This window comes from Equus quagga, chromosome 2 (genome assembly GCF_021613505.1).
Source record: "Equus quagga isolate Etosha38 chromosome 2, UCLA_HA_Equagga_1.0, whole genome shotgun sequence".
Lineage (NCBI taxonomy): Eukaryota > Metazoa > Chordata > Mammalia > Perissodactyla > Equidae > Equus > Equus quagga.
In genome coordinates this window covers 70,079,077-70,095,189 of record NC_060268.1, presented here as the reverse complement: position 1 = coordinate 70,095,189, position 16,113 = coordinate 70,079,077, and positions in this window count along the sequence as shown.

Here is a 16,113-nt window from a genome sequence, read left to right as displayed (position 1 = left end):
GGTCCATTTGCATTGTGTTAAGTCCAGGTTAATAGAGTTCTCAGACCAGCTGATTCAAACTCCTCACTCTATGGTGGGGAAGGTGGGGCCTGAGAAAGCCAGGGACTTGCCCAAGCTCGCTTCAGGAATGAGCAGTAGGGCCAGGATGACACCCTCACCCCATTCAGTGCAGATCCAACTAAATACACCTTTGATGACCCTGAGACAAGTTGCAGGTTCCAGGGGGCAAGTGAGGGTAGAATGGGGCTTTTGTGCATTTCTGGGCTTTTAGAGGTTGAGCCTGAGGCTAGGCTGGCTTCTGGATATAGGAGGGTGTCTTGTTTCAGAGGGTCAGGCAGAGCCAGCAGCAAAGCAGAGATAGGAAATGGAGGACCCAAAGCCAGAGGAGCTGCTCCCAGGCTGCCCCAGTAAGCCTGCTGCAACGTGGGTGAACACATCACTCAGCACCCATCAATCCTCCATGGCTCCCCATGGATAGAGGGCACAGCCCTAACTCCTTGGCCTGGCACTGGAGGCCCTCTATGATCTACCTCCGCCCACCTTCCACACCCATCTCGGGAAGGCAGCCTGGCCTAAACGCCACCGACACTGGGGAACCTTCCTCTGGACTCTCACAGCAAACAGCTCCAAGTGCTGACACACTGAGTGACTTCACTTTGCCTGATTTTGAAGATCATCATTTCCACGTCTCTCCTCCAACTGAATTGTACGTTCCATGTCTGACCTGGGTCCCCAGACCTAACACCAGTGTAGGAGCTCCATAAGTGAACAAAGGAATGAATGAAATGACTGAAGACTGACTCTTTGGGAAAGCATTTTGGGCATCCTTCCAAGAGCCACCACATGGCCTTACCCTCTGCCCCAGGATTCCCACTCCTGGGACAGTTTCTTAAGGAAATAATCCAAAAACAGAAGGGGAAAAACCTTCAAAGACACAGATGCTTGTCGCAGTGCCCCTTATAGTGTTAAAAAATGGGCAAGTCCTAAATGTCCAATAGGAGACTGTGCTGTTAAGTAAATTAGGGTCTCTTCTCATGATGCCACACTGAAGACTCTGAAGCTGGTAGGAAAAGAGAAGAGGAGACAGGTATTTAATTCTGGAATGTTTGAATATCATATCAGCACATCATGTTTGAAGTGCCACCTGTTTATGTACCACATTTCCACATACGCATGGATGAAACTGTTCTGGACTCTCAGTTCTGTCCTACTGATCTGTTTGTTTACTCCTATGCCAATTCCCGCGGTTTTATAGTACTAAAGCTTTAAGAAAATGTTTTACATCTGGTGGGACAAGTTCCTCCTTTTTGTTATTCCTTCCCAAAGTTGTCTTGGTTATCCTTGTATATTTATTCTTCCATATAAATTTTTAGAGCCAACCCACCAAATATGAAAGATCCTATTAGCATTTTGATTGCGCTTGAACTGAATTTAGTATTTCGGGACAGAATAGAAAGCTCTATAATATTAAATCATCCCATTGTATTATTTTTGAAAATTAAAAAAAAGTAAATTGAACACCATAGAGCAGCATGGAAACTGCTTATGCTATAAAACCAAGAAAAAAATTATGGTTATGATCACATGTACAGTGTGATCATACAATGACAGATGTGAAGGGGAACTGGAAGGAAATAAAATCAGTGGATTTTTTTCTTTTCTCCATTTTCTAATTTTTCTGTAAAATATTTTAATTTTAAAAACATGTGCACAGGGACGGGCCAGATGGCGCAGCAGTTAAGTTCGCACATTCCGCTTCGGCGGCCCAGGGTCTGCCGGTTCAGATCCTAGGTGTGGACATGGCACCGCTTGGCAAGCCATGCTGTGGTAGGCGTCCCACATATAAAGCAGGGGAAGATGGACATGGAGGTGGGCGGGGGGCCAGTGTGGCGGGGGGGGGGGGGGAACAAAAGAGGGGGATTGGCAGATGTTAGCTCAGGGCTAATCTGCCTCGAAAGAAAAAAAACATGTGCATATATTTTTAAAAAGAGGGACATTGACAGACCAGAACAGATCCCCCAAAAGGAAACCAGGAGGAGGAAGGAACTCAAATGTGTCCCATCAGGAAGGCGTTGGGGCGCTGGTGCTGGGAATCTCGGCACGGGGTGGCATGGTACCGCCATAGCCTCTCTCTGAAATTTCTGTATTGCCGCCATCGGCTGAGGCCCTAGGCCCCCAAAGGCAGGGCCGAGCAGGGAAAGTGGGTGAGCAGGGGCTTCTCACAGGCTGTGCTACTGGCCCTCAGGGGCTTGGACTGCCTCGGGGGGGGGGGGGGCACTCCTGGGGGTGCAGCCAGAATGCACACATGATGAGAGGGTCTCCTCTAGGTGCCTGCGGTCTAGTCCATCCTGGGAATCTGTGACTCTGAGGCTCTAGACACAAAGCTGAAAAACCTCTCTGTGCCCACACAGCTTAATACCTGGCAGTGGACTTGCCCTTTGGAGGGTCTCTGTGAGAACTGCTGAGGGCTGCTGTGGGGTTGGGAGAAGAGGTCCAGGGTAAGTAAACTCAGAAAACAGCTCAACAACCCAAAGCCACATCTATACAAAAGCAAGCAGAGCCCCATCCAGGTAACTAGACCGTAGATAACTGGGCAATGAAACAGCTCATCAATTGCTGATCACTTCTGTTTCCCTCCAGAAAGTTGGCAATGCCTGGACTTGGTTTCCAAAGGCCCTTCATAAATCACACACAAGGACTTGTGTCCCAGGATGTGAACTTGTCTGGTCAGGCTAGCCTGGCCCGCTTTTCAAAGTGAGCCCAGCATGTGAACAGCAGGATGGCAGCCATTTTCAGGGTAATAATCCTGGCATCTTAAAGGTGGGCAGTGCTGACGGTTCCTATCCGCTGTCTTACTTAACTTTACAAACACTCAAACAAGGAAAGGGTTTGTCTCCAAATTGTAGTGAGGAGGATGCTTAAGCTCCTTGAGAGAGGAAGTGACTTGCCCAAAACCACGTGGCACAAGAGTGATGCAGCCCAGATCAAACCAGGTCTGCTGCACAACTCCCCCAACAGGCGCCACCCCCGACCCATAGCATTCTGTGGCTTTGAAGAAATTTCCCAAGCAGACTTTTCATTCTCCCACCCGACAACCCTACCCCCACCCCCACACAAAGGGTAATGCCTCCAGGGCAGTCGTGTCAGCTGTCAGGGGCCATGGATGTGTCAGAGCAGAGACACAAGATGGATGGGTCATCGTTAATGAGTTAGTGAGTCTGACCCTCCTCGTGGGCTAGGGGCGAATGGCTCTAATGACCACTGGGCCTGGCTTCCCTGAAGACTGGCAACCCAACCACTGCTATCCTTCATTTGTGCCCCCCAAAATGACTGTGGCAGGGAACCCTCACCTCCTCATAAGATCCACTCTCCCTGTCTCTGAGGCATCCAGGTAAGGGAAGACAGAAGCATCAGAGCTTTGTTAAGAACAAGCCAAAGGCAGAATTAGTAATGGTGGCATTTCAAGGATGGGGAAAGGGCAGGAGGCAGGCAAAGGCCTCTTCAGCCTAGGTATGAAGTCACCTGAGCCCAGAAGAACCTCCAGTTTGGGTGAAGGGAGGAGCTCCATCCTGAGTGCCTCCCACATCTCACAAAACCAGGCGCTTCCCCCCAGAACTTCCTGGGATCGTATTTTTGTTTCTTTCCAACATGGGGAAGGAAAGACACACAGACTGATCAAAGGCCTTAGACAAAGGCCCCCTGACCACCATTACCACCTGCCCCACCCGCAGAAGAGGGGGATAGATAAGGAGCCTGCTAAGCCATTCAGACCCCAGGGCCTCCCACTGGACTTCAAGAAGCTGCAATGATTGGGCCTGGGCTCCAGATGCATGGGGCTCCAGGCTCCACCCCTCCCTCTCCTCCCCTGTCCTTTCCACTTCGTCTTCCCAGGGCTCCTTGGCTCCTGGCCCTGAGAAGTAGGGCAGACAAAGGCTTGGAGTGGGAGGGAAGTGTGCAGCCGCTAGAACAGCTGCTAAGCAAACATATGCACATGTGCAACCAGCCTCAGAACGTGCCTAGAAAGTTCTCTCGTTCATTCACTATCTTATCTACTCATTGGACATCACCGAAGTCCACTCTGTATCACGCCCTGGGCTGGGCACTGGACCCAGAGCTGCTCTCAGACTAAGGGGAAGGTAGATGTATAAATAAACAGGCTAAGTGCTCTGAGAGCATATGACAGGAAGCTGGGGGGCGGGGGGAGGGGGCGCGTACGGGCAGAGACCATGATCTAGGAAGCTTCCAAAGTTCAGGACATGTGAGCTGAGTTGGGTTTTGACTTGTGAGAAGGGAGTTTTGCCAGGCAGAATGAAGGGAGAGGAGTGCAAAGCAAACGAGGGGTATAGGGCATGTGGTTTCCAGGGGACAATCACAAGGGGAAATGTGGCAAAGTGGGATGCAGGGACCCACATCACGAAGGCCCTTGAGGTCAGGGTGAGGACCCGATTCTGAAGCTGGGGCACTGCAGAAGGGCTTCAGGCAGAAGGATTTTAGGCAGGGGAGGCTGCAGTCAAATCTGTGAGCTGCCAACTGAAGACTGCCTTGGAGGCTGGAAGATCCGTGAAGGCTGCTCCTGGAGAGCACAGATGAGGCCCAGCCGGGCGGTGGCTGAAGGGCCATAGAGGGGTATGAGCCCTGTGAGGACAGGCGAGGCCCATCCTGTGGTGTCCTCAGGGCCTGTTCCTGTATGTTAGATGGATACCCCACAAGGTCATCCCTGCCTGGGCTCTCAGGGGGGTGTAGGGGCAGCTTAGGACAGTCTTCCATGACAGACCCCAAGACTGAGGACGTGCCCAGACGGCCAGCTGCCTTTGGTTCTCACCACAGGACCACCAACCACGGCTGCAGCACCCCCTGGGTGAACCCACTTATATTCCCTGGGAGAGGGGTGCTCACCTAGTCGGGGAGCCATGCCTGGGGTCCACTTGCTGTCCTGTCTCCCTCCCCGACCCCCAACATCTCCGGGTGTTTGGAATTTTGTTTTTACGGCTTTGATTTCCCCACCCGACATCCTGTAGTAGATAGTTCGCAGAAAGACATCCTGGTGTGCCATGGAGGTTGGTTTCGGCGGGCGGGGGGTCTTTTTTCCTTTTTGTGTGTGTATATCATTTATCTGACAATTCTCCCTCCTCCCCACTGGCCTTTCCCCATTCTTCTTATTTGTACAGTCTAAGCAATAAAGACACTTGTTTCAGAAGAAAAAAACAAAAAAACCAAAAAAATTCCTGCCTGGACTGTGTCTTGGGGAGAAACGCCCTCCCTCAGCCCCCTGTAGTGATGATCACGGAGCAAACCTGGGAACTGAGCTGAAAGAATAAAGGGATTCATCTCTGAATTCTGTTGTGGAAAAAGTCCCTAGCTAAGAGCCAGAGATCCACTGCTAGCCGAGCTTGGACTGTGCTTCTAAGCAAATCCCTTTCCTGCTCCGGGCCTTTGTTTCCCCATCTGTAGGGCGAGACAGTTAGCTCTCCCAGCTCTGACCGTGTTACATTTCTCAAATGTACCTAGAACTGTATGGTTCCCCCAGCATCCCCATTATCCTGTGAGCTTAATAGAATAGGTATTATGGTGTGCATGATGCAGATGTTAAAACCGGGGCCTGATGAACCACTCAAGGTCAGGAAGCACACAATGGCAGAGCCAGACCAGGACCCCGTCTCCTGCTCCCCTGTCTGAAGCTTTTCCCTTAGAACAATGGCACCCGCCTGTTCAGGCCAGTGGGAAGGCGCTTGGTAATTGATGTCCAGTTTTCTTGTGTGTGTTTGTTTCTAGGTGGGGGCTGGGAAGGAGTCATGCCTTTCCATGGGGTGAGGGAGGGGTCATTCCCTGCTCCCAAGAACAACTGGCCTGATTCAGGCCTCTGCTCCCGGCGGCCCTCCTCAAAGGCCTGTTAACTGACTGGTCCAAATGCAATGTGAAAAGTGGCCTCTGATTTCCACCCTGGGTTCTGTGGAAGGGAAGGTGGGCTATGTCCAAGCCCAGGGCCCCCAGGATGATGCTGGATCCTGCATGGGCACCGGGTGTGGACAGCTCTTGGGGGACATGGGAGGGGTTAAGCTGCCAGACAGCTGGCTCTGCCAGAGAGATGCTGGCAGACGGAAGCGGGCCAGGAGTGCTCAGCTGAGGTAACAATACGGCCCATGAATCATATTTATAAACACTCCAGTGAGCAGGAGAGGGACATTAATTAAATATTCACATCCTGTAGGACCTCCGGGACTGTGAAGATGAGGACATGATTGCAGCGAGGCAGGAAGTGCGGTGCTGCAGGAATGCGGGGTGGCCGTCGCTCTCGCTCAGCAGCCCGGTAGGGCTTAATATGAAGGTTAGTTTTCCAGTTATCAGCACTAACGTAATCCCTATCGTAGGCCGGGAAAGCCGTCCTCATCACTCTAGCCCAGGCTGGGGCAACCTCAGCAGGAAGAGGGAGCACTGAGCTTGTCACTGAGGGGAAGAAGGAGAAGCAAGCCAGTGTCCCAGCTCTCATGCTCCAAAGCCGTCCTGAGTGGGGGCCATGCGGTCTGACAGCCATGCCTGGTGGAGGCCTGGGGCCCGTGGCCCCTCAGCTGGGACTCCCAGTGCTCACCCAGCTGCCTCATGGATGGGGAGAAGAGAATGGATTCCCCTGGACATCTGGGAAGGCTGAGGCAGCTGTCCTGCCCATCTGCCCCCAGGAGGAGATGGCTCAGGCTCCTGCAGGAACCCTGGGGGCTTCTATAGACCCACCCGCCCCACATCCGTCAATCTCGATTAAGGAGGGCCACAGGGAGCTGGGGGTTTCTCTGGTCACTGCAGCATTGTCCTGGAGATTCCTGGCGTGAGGATGAGGGAGAAGGAGGTGGGTGTTGCTCTCATTTGAAAAACCATTAATCCTGAGTGGTGATTGAGTGCCCGTGACGAGCAGGCATTGTACTGTGCCCCGCACGTGCCGCACAAGGGGCGGCAAGAGGTGATTGATCAGGGACTCATGGTGCTTCTTTCTTTATGGGCTTTCAAAGGCACCATTTGGCATCCTGAGTGAGACGATCAATGAGAGGCAGCTGACCCCCCTGTGGCCACCTCCAGGCAGCAGGTGGATGGGCCCATGTGGGGGACATTTGGAGGGCCTCTCTGTCATGTGCTGTGCACTGTTAGCAAGGATGGGGGCCCTTCCTGGTGCAGGGCTGTTGGCCATCAATTTACCTTCTCCTTTTGCACTGAAAGGAAAGCTGGAACAGTTGTCGTGTTTTCTGATAAATTATAGCCACCCATTCCCCAGCCTTGCAGCCCAGAGGATCTCAGCCCTTGTATAAATCAGACTAATGAAAGCTGAGGTTGTCATTTTCAAGAGCAGGCATTCATTCAGTAAACTTTATGGAGTGCCTGCTAGGTGCCTGGGCCTGCACTGAGCACTGCAGACATGGAGACAAACTGGACATAGTCTCAGCCTGCAAAAAGCCCACAGGCTGGTGGGGCAGGCAGATGTACACACTAGCAGTTAAAAAAGGCAGTGACAAGGCAGCCCGGTGGAAGGAGTCTGGACTTTGGAACCAGTGCCACCACCTCCTGGCTGTGCAGCCTTGGGCCAGTGCCTCAGCCTCTCTGAGCTTTATTTCCTCCACCTGAAAAGCAGCATGAGGACACCTACCTCACAGGATGGTTCTAAGAACTGAATGACAGTGCAGCATGGGGCCTAGCCCAATGCCTGGCACCTGGGGGGCTCAATAAATGGTGAGTTCCCTTTCTTCCTCCTTTGCTCCCACTGCCTCTGGTGAAACCCTCCCAGGACTGTGGGAGGGCAGAGGAGGAAATCTTTGACTCTGCCTAGGGGAGAGAGGGAAGGATTCACAGAACAGGGGATGTTGAGGTGAGTCCTTGAGAATAGTGGTTAGGGGAAAGTAGGGGCTATAGGAGCATGGGGTGTTGGGGAGACAGAGGGATACTGGGAAAGACAGAGAGACTGAGGATGCTGAGAGGGAAGCCCTGGGAAGTAGGGAAGAGACCGCGGTGTGCTGACAAAGCGGAGCACTGAGATAGAGTGGCAGGGTCACAGTGGAGTCTCCGAGGCCTCACTCACTGCGGGAGGATGGACTGGGATAGTGAATGGTCTGTGCAATGGTTCTGTGCTGGGGCCTGGCCTGAGGGGAGGGAGGAGCTGGATGAGAAAGAGGCATCAAGGAGAAGTGGGAATGGAGAGGAGAGGGCAGCTGAGCCACAGGAGGGGCCAGCTTGGCAACAAGCCCACAGCAGGGACACACGTACAGGGCCACCTGGAGAAGGCCCAGTGTCCGCTCTGGAGAACACATGCCCCCTCAGACACAGGCTCACAGGAAGGGAGATTGACAGACACAGACAGAGGCAACCCACAGGGAACATCTCAGAGCATGCAGATACAAACATGTACTGATTGAGACACACAGGGACCGACACACACGGGACACATGCACAGAGAGTCAGATACACAGGGACACACACACCTTGAGTAAACACACACACACATGCATCCACAGCTTGCAGGCACATATAAGAAAGCACAGAGAAGTGCACGCATCAAGCACAATCACAGCATGTATATCCAGATAGTCAGAGTACACTGGAAATAGGGTGCCCAATTCATCCTCGTTTGCCTAGGGCTTTCCCATTTTACCACTGAAAGTCCCATGTCCTGGAAATCCCTTAGTCCCAGGGGAACCAAGATTGCTGGTCACCCTAACTCGGAGACACACAGACACACAGGCCTCTGCACACACAAAAATGTAGACACACTGAGTCACCCACATAGAGCAGAGAGACACAAGGCAGGCAGACACACCCCACCCTACCCCAGAGACCGAGCTCACCCAAATACACACCACAGACACACAAAGCCTGGCGCACACACACTCACATCTATGGAGCAAAAGCAATGCCAAACTTAAACTGTTGAGACAAAGGCCAAGCAAATCTTACAGAGAACAAAAGCAGCCTTTGAATCAGTGGGATAATGGGATGTGGTCCTCGCTTTGATGTTAAAGATATGTTTCGGGAAGTGGAGAAATATGAGTGAGCAGACTACGGCAGGGCCTCATGTCAGGATGTCCTCCTAGAAAGGACATTTTCTCCAGCTCGACTCTACCGGCTAATGTGGCCATTCACAGCCAAGTCCACAGGGGAGTGTCCCACACACGGCTCGCCCCATGAAGCTGACAACACCTTCTACCCTCACAGGATGTGGCGAGGATTAAGTGAGCAAAAGCTTGTGAAGCACCAGCTATGGTGCCAGGCACACCGGACATTATGCTCCATACATTGTAGCTCTTATGGCACAGGGCTACAATCCCTTTCCAAAATTCTGAAACCCCAAACATTCTAAAAACGGAACATTTCTCCCTAACTTATTAGGAGGCATAACCACACCTGAACTGACTTGAGGTCATTTATTCTTTATCCAATTTCGTATGACTGTTCACGTTTCTCTGTGGTAATGTTAAGGTGCTTGATTATGGGGTATCATATTAGTTTTGAAAATCTTCAAAGTTCAGAATCTGAAACACATCTGGCCCCAAGGGATTTGGATAAGGAACCGTGAACCTGTGAGTATGTGTTCACATTCACATTCAGGTAGACAGTATGTCATTATGTGCACGTGCATGCAATGTCTAACATAGGCATCACCCTTAACAGTATACAAAGCGTGGGCATCTGTCTAACCGAGGCATTGCCCTTAACAGTATACATTCACAGACATTATCTCATGTGATCCTCCCAGAACCACATGAGGTCAATATTATCATGAGTATCAATATTATCCCCAATTCATAGATGTGGAATGAAGGCTGAGAGAGGTTGAGTGTCTGGTCCAAGGACACAGCTAGTTAATGAGGAGCTGGATCGCAAACCTGGTCCCCAGGACTCCAGAGCCCATGTTCTTTCCCTGACATTCCCTATGTCCCACTGTCTCAACCACTCAGTGAAAAACACTGATGGGCATCGATGGAAGTAAATAAAGGTAATTTCAACCTCAAATCCAACATTTTTGCCCTGAAAGCCCCGGCTAACAATCAGATTGACTAACGTCCACAGCATGGGGGGATAGCAAATTTGGGAGCAGAGTCTCTACTACCTCTGCTGGTCCTTTGCTGCTTTCCAAGAAGGAATGGTTTCCCTTCTGCCTTCCTCAGAACCATCTGGTCCTCGGAGTCAGCTGCAGCCTGTTTGCCTTTCGTAAGGTTTATCAGAATTGGATACACCTTGGATTTCACAACAGGGACCCAAAGTCAGCCCAATGCTTTCAGTCCATGACCCCTTAATGACAGCACACATGACACTGGTTTCCATGCCCCAAGGGACAGACTATACTACAGACTTTGAGCAACAAAGTGCTCCAAGAGGGGACCCAGACACCCACTCACAGGTCCCAGCTCTGCCAAGAATAGTCATGGGACCTTGGGTAAGTCACTTAACATCTTTGAGTTTTAGGTAATATTTCCAAGTCCCTCCCAGCACTTAAATGCCACAGTCCAAGGCTAGACACTTTCTCAACTCACCCAAATGGGCCCTCCCCGCACAGCCCGGGTCATTTTGGGGGCCTCTGCCTGGGTCTCTCAGCTCTAGTCCTGTTATTTGCTATAAAAGTTCTTTGATGGGAAGGGAAGTTGCCACAAACACCTACAGTAGACCAGCGGTTCCCAAAATTGGTTGTACATTACAATCACTTGGGAAGCTTTTAAAACTCTGATGTCCAGACCCCACACTAGAATAATTACATCAGTGTCTCTAGTGGTGGCATCAGCATTCACTTAGAGCCCAGATTCCAATGTGCTGCCAAGTTTAGGAACCAGAGCTTTTTCAAACTTGACTGTGATACAAGTCATCTGGGGAGCTGGTTAGAATGCAGATTCTGATCCAGCAGGTCAGGCTGGGGCCTGGGATCCTGCATTTCTAACAAGTGCCCAGGTGACTCTGGTGCTGCTCGTCCCTAGACCACAGGGCCCAGTCAATCAGGAAGTCCGTTCCCGCTCAGACGATCTCCAGAGCTTCTTCCCTTCTTTCCAAGGACTGACTGTGGTTCTCCCAGGTTCAGATCTTGCCAACAAGATGCAGGGCCTGCCACCAGCCCACCAACTAGGCCCACCGGGTTCTTCCATCCCTTCTGCAGCTTCTCAGTGAACCAGGTTGTGCTGGGGATGTCCTCAGAGTCCCTACAGCCCAGTGGGGCAGACGTGCAGGGTGAAAGGGCAGAGTCTCCAGCTCCACTGCCTCAGGGGCCGGGGAGGCCTAGGAGGCACACCTCCACTAGCATTCACTCTCAGCAGGCTGCCGTAACAAAATCCACAACCTGGGGGATTTAAACAACAGAAATTTATGGTCTCACAGTTCTGGAGGTGAGAATTTCAAACACAAGTGTCAGCCCGGTTGTTTCCTTCTGAGGCTGTGAGGAGAGGATGTGTTCCAGGCCTTTCTCCTTGGCTGGAGGTGGCCTTCTTCTCCCGATGTCTCTTCACGTCATCCTCCCTCTATGCGTGTCTGTGTCCACATTTCCCCCTTTTATAAAAACACCAGTCATCTTGGATCAGGGTCCATCATAGTGATCTCATTGTAGGCTTCAACAGATGAATTTGGGGGGACACAATGCAACTCATAACAGGTCGTTACACAGGAAGTCAGCCCCAAGTTACTAGATCATTTGAGTTTCCAAGAGGAGCCAGAAATCAGGATTTACATGTGAAATCTTCTGATTTTTCAATGTTGGCGATGTCTTGCACTTTAGAGAAATACCGTGTGGACCTCATGCAATACATCCGCATGCAATGTCTGTACTTAGGCTGCTCACCATCCCTGGCCTGTAGCAGCAAAGCCCTGTGACAGTGTGTAGCACCCTCCAGCAGGTGGGGCAGCCTCCCCAGCTCCCCTCTGCTGCCGTTACAGCTGACTCCCAACTCTCAGCTGCACCCTACTGCTCCCCCACTGCACCCTACGAAATTCCCTCCTTCACTTACGTTTCCTTTCAAAAGCCACCAGATCTGTGCTCTGAAATATTCAGCTGGCAAACTTGAAGTCCAAGTTTCAGCTTAAGGGTCGTCCCTTCTCTGAAGCCTTCCTAGACTGCTCCTGAACCTCTTCAAACACTCCTCTCTGCTACAGGGTGCCTGCTACAGGGCAATTATTAGGCCTTGCTGCTGTCTTCCCTTCCCCCCTCTACTCTGTGGCACTGTGGAAGCCTGGAACCAGCCTCACTCATCTCCTCTTAGGAAGCTCAGACCCTGGATTGAGATAATTATGAGTTCAAATCCTGGCTCTGCCTATTACTCCTCTGTGACCTTGAGCAAGTCACCTAACCTCTAACCCTCAGTTTCTAAATCTATAAAATGGGTATAATAACAAAACTCTCAGGGTTATTGAGATAGGCAGGGCCTGGCACACAGTAGGTAATTAATAAATATTTGATGAATGAGTGAAACAACCACTCAAAGGAGAAGCCAGAGCTCCCATCTAGGCTGGTAGACAGACTAGGAGTGAGGTGAGTATAGATCTTAATGACAACTGTACAGTCCTTTGTTTTCACACGTATTAATTCCTTTTACCTTTTAGAGCAGGCAGGGTGGGTATTTTCATTTCCATTTTACAGAGGAAGAAACTGAGGTTCACAGTGGTTGTGACTTGTTTCACATTGTACAGCCACTCAGCAGTGATCCAGGACTAAGGCCCAGGTTGACAGAGACGTGGACCTGCCACATCCCTTTTTCCTGGTCCTAGTTTTGTTTTGTTTTTTTCTTTTTAAAGATTGGCCCCTGGGCCAACAACTGTTGCCAATCTTTTTTTTTTTTTTCTGCTTTATCTCCCCAAACCCCTGCTGTACACAGTTGTATATCTTAGTTGCATGCCCTTCTAGTTGTGGGATGTGGGACACCGCCTCAACGTGGCCTGTCGAGTGGTTCCATGTCCGCGCCCAGGATCCGAACCCTGGGCCGCCGCAGCAGAGTACACGAGCTTACCCACTCGGCAACGGAGCTGGCCCTCCTGGTCCTAGTTTTAAGCAGAGTTGTCCTCATTAGCATTCAGGTGGTCAGACATCCCAAGCCCCAGAGATCTTCCATGGGCTGGTAGGCAGGGGATGAGGCATCTACCCTGCTCCACTGTTTGAACTGGGGCAAGGCACACCTCTGCGCCTCTAGATTCCCATCTGTACAATAAACCAGCAGAGTTGGGGTAGTCAGAGCACAAATCTGGGGCCAGCCCACCTGGGTTCACCTCCTGGATCTGTCTTAACGAGCTGAGTGAACTTGGGCGTGCTGCTTCACCCCCTGTGCTTTAGTTTCCTCTTCTACAAAGGAGTACCGCTCATAGGACAGTGGTAAAGAGTGAGTGAATGAACGAATCCTCATGAAGCACTTACACAGTGCCTGGCTCAATAATAAAAAAAGCTCAATAAACATTAGCTACTTGTATTTATTCTGCTGCGGGACTCCTTGGTCCCCAGGACCCCTACAGCCCTGGCATTGCCTGCCTCCTGACTCCCAGTCTTCTGCGCCTTCTACTCCATTAACCTAGAAGAAACCCAGCCAGCAGGGCAAGCGCAGCCCCACTCCCAGTCTTCCCAGGAATCCAGCTCTTCTTTGTCCTGTTCTGCTGACTCCCCAATTGTCCTGGCTCAGTGGCCCCAGCCCCCACTATAGAGAGCTGTCCCAAAGACCCCCACTGGGACCCTCTTCAGAGCCCCCAGCTTTCAGGGACTGAACTCTGACCCCCATTCTTCCAGCATGAATTCGGCCTGCCTAAGGGTATGAGGCCAGGCCAGCAGGCCCCTGGGAGGCTGAAACTCTGGCATGTCTCCAGGCAAAAGCAGCAAAGCTCAGCAGAAACGCCCTGACAGGGACTCAGGTCAGTGGCCTGGGAGGAGCTGGCAACATGGGGTCTGTGAAGGCAGGAGCTGCCAGCCAGAGAACAAAGGGGTCTTGGAAAGAGGGCCCAGGCCTGAGCTGCTGTCCCTGAGAAATCTACATCAGGAGAGGAAACATCAGAGATTGGCCACGCCCCATAGGCAATTGCAGCCAGCCGACAACACCCACTTTGGCCTGGACTCCAGGATCCCTGGATCCTAAGGTGAGGCCACCTGACTCTGAGGGGAGCCCCTTCTATGGAGAGACCCTTGCAGATCGGTCCCTGATCGGAGCTGTAAGGAGCCTCAGGGGCTCCAGTCCTTTGCTTCTACTATTTCCTCTGTCCAGAATGCCCTTTCTTTTTTGTCCGACTGTTGAAATCCTATTGAACCTTCAGAGCCCTGCTTAAGCTTAATGTCACCCTCTCTAAGATGCTCAGACACTCCAGAAGTTAGATGCCCTCCCCTTGGCTCCCAAAGTGCCTCCTTTACCCCTTCATAGCACTTAGCACATTGTCCCAAACTTTATCTTGGTGCAGCTGTCTTCCCCTACCATTCTGTGAGTTCCAGGGCCATGAACCCCTTGCCTAGCCCATAGTATTCCCTCCAAAAATATTGAGTGAGTGAGTGAATCTACTCAGGGATCTTATGTTCCAAGAGTCTTTTTGCTCCAGAGATTCAAAGATCAATTCTTCCAGCCAAAACACAAAGGAGATCCTGACTGTAAGCACATGTATGTGTGAGCACACAACACACACAGAGGGCACCCTGGGAATGTGCTAGAACCCTACAGACATAGAATTGCTTGACAGTGTATAGGTGTGTTCATCCAAGAAGTCACCTTTGCCTACCTGCCAATGCCCGTTGAATCTCCCAGGGCTAAGCAGTAAGGGCCTAGGTTTTGACTCCCATTCTTGGCTGCCCAGGCAGGGCAATGTCAACAGCCCACACCATGTGTCACCAGAATTCCATTTGGAACACTAAGCCCCTGTCACCTGGCCTTCCACTGCTCCGCCAGAGCTCCACTCTGAAGCCTGAGGTATCTCCCAAATTCAAATATTGTGATCCATGGATCCAGTCTGGTGGCACAGCAGTTAAGTTCGCACATTCCGCTTCAGCAGCCCAGGGTTTGCTGGTTCATGTCCCGGGTGTGGACCTACACACCGCTTGTCAAGCCATGCTGTGGCAGGCATCCCACATATAAAGTAGAGGAAGATGGGCATGGATGTTAGGTCAGGGCCAGTCTTCCTCAGCAAAAAAGAGGAGGATTGATGGCAGATGTTGGCTCAGGGCTAATCATCCTCAAAAAAAAAAAAAAAAAATGTTGTGGTCCATGTTGTCTCAAACCTGCATCCCATACCAGGCTCTCTCTCTAGCCCCAGAGCCCCCATACCATGGCAAACTAACTTCGTCATCCTAGAGGCCTTCCAGAATTCTCCCTCCTGTTGTTTCACTGAATTTCATATTCCTGAGAGTTCAGTCCGTATGTCCCCATGAACCTCAAAGCTATTACATCCAAGGTGGAGCTCAGCATCCTTCCCATGAAATTGTCTACCACAATTTGGATTGGTGGTTTTACCTTCCTTGCTACCTCTAAGCTGGAGACCCAGCACATATTTCCCCTTCTCCTTCACCTCCAACATCCAATCAGTCACCTTGTTCTACTGATCTTACTGTCTAAAGATTTCTGAATTTGGTCCCTCCTCAAGCTTAAACCCTCTTTATCTCTTCCCTGGACCACTGCAGTAGATACCTCATCAGTGTTTCCACACATCAGCTCTCCATCTCCTTTAATCCATCCTCCATACAGGCCACCACAGCGATCTGTTTAGAATGAAATCTGACCAACTCACTTTTCTCCTTAAAAATCTTCCATGGCTCCCATTGCTTTTCAGTGGAATTGGCCAAAATGGGTTCTGTGGAATATCAGTCCTGCAGAGTAGTCCATAAATATAAGATTCAATAAGTTCAGGAAGTACTGCATACCAAATGCCCCTCTTTAAGGTCCATATGTACATTTGCAACTTCAAGATGGCTTCATCATTATCTTAAACTCCAGTATCTTGATCTCTGACCAACTCCATCTTCCTGCCAGGCCCCAGTATACACGTTCTTCAACCTCACAGGATGTCCAGAGCTTGAGCCTTCCATTTTCTCCCCACCTAAGCTTTGTCCTGGCTCCACTTCCCTCCCTCTTCTGCCCAGACCCCTGGTCCTTCACCTTAGCCCTTTCTTGCCACTCTCAGCTGTCCTACTCTGCATCAGTTCACACATCC